Source organism: Frankliniella occidentalis, unplaced genomic scaffold (assembly GCF_000697945.3).
Source record: "Frankliniella occidentalis isolate FOCC.00 unplaced genomic scaffold, Focc_3.1 Scaffold23, whole genome shotgun sequence".
NCBI lineage: Eukaryota > Metazoa > Arthropoda > Insecta > Thysanoptera > Thripidae > Frankliniella > Frankliniella occidentalis.
Window position 1 is genome coordinate 1,476,058 of NW_026267153.1, and position 905 is coordinate 1,476,962.

The window sequence follows — 905 nt, forward strand, 5'->3', positions numbered from 1 at the left end:
CCCGACCTGGCACCCGAGCCACGCGCCACGTTTGTGTCCACATCGGCAGGCACCTTTTTCGGATACCAACATCTCTTACTTTTAGGTGCATTCGGATAACAACCGTCGCCACACCTCGTCTACCTCAAGACCGAAGCACCGTCGTCGGCGTCTGTCCTGCGAAGATTGCCCTCCGTTGAGCGCTGCCGCTCTAGTGGTGTGAAACGTTCGAATGAGAAATGTATTTGACTGAGTGGTTGAAGGAGTGTCTGTCAGTTTGTGTGAAAGGCGTGTGACTGGGTGTAAATAACAACACGAATGACATTCAGAAATCTAAAATGCAAAGTGACATTAAAAGTGTCATGAGAAATTGATTCCTTGTGTAAATCCGCCGCGTCTCTTTAAGGCTCCAGCTGGTTGCGTCGAAATCTTATTAGATAGGGGATAAAACAGCCCATTTTGCACGTCCCCTTAGTTGCAGTATTAATTCCTCACGTACTGGGTGTAACTGTGAATATATGCAGCAGTGTTGAGGGATTGCAGATTGCATACTAAACATGGCCGCAGGGGCCATGTCCCCTTACGGGTGTAAAGAGTAGGCAAACCCAAAATACTGCTGCGTATTCACAGTTACACCAGGTACTTCATCGATGACAGGGAAAGGTCCCTACCCTACCCTTCACGCCATCCTGGCTAACCACAAAGGTTCAAAATAATTTAAATTAACGACTTATAAAAAATTGTCGAGAGTATTTTGAAAGTAAATTAAATTTAAGCACAAGAAGAACAATAGTTCGGCATCTTTTCTACTAAAGTGTCCTACTTTGGCAGCTCCGGCACTTTCTAGAAATAGCCACTCAAACGCTAAAAACAACCTTTTCGCTTGTTATTTTATTTGCAGTGTTGTTTTTTCTTCTTTCTTTTTT

At 44.2% G+C, this 905-nt stretch overlaps 1 protein-coding gene across 1 annotated transcript in view; it reads left to right on the forward strand.

Moving 5' to 3' along the window:
• The first annotated feature begins 8 nt into the window (after nucleotides 1–8).
• Nucleotides 9–905, forward strand: part of LOC113205034 (ras-related protein Rab-37) — a 32,975-nt gene continuing 32,078 nt past the window's right edge. Inside the window, exon 1 of the mRNA XM_052265048.1 lies at nucleotides 9–196. The gene's annotated coding sequence lies outside the window, so the exon portion shown is untranslated. The remainder of the gene's footprint in view (nucleotides 197–905) is intronic.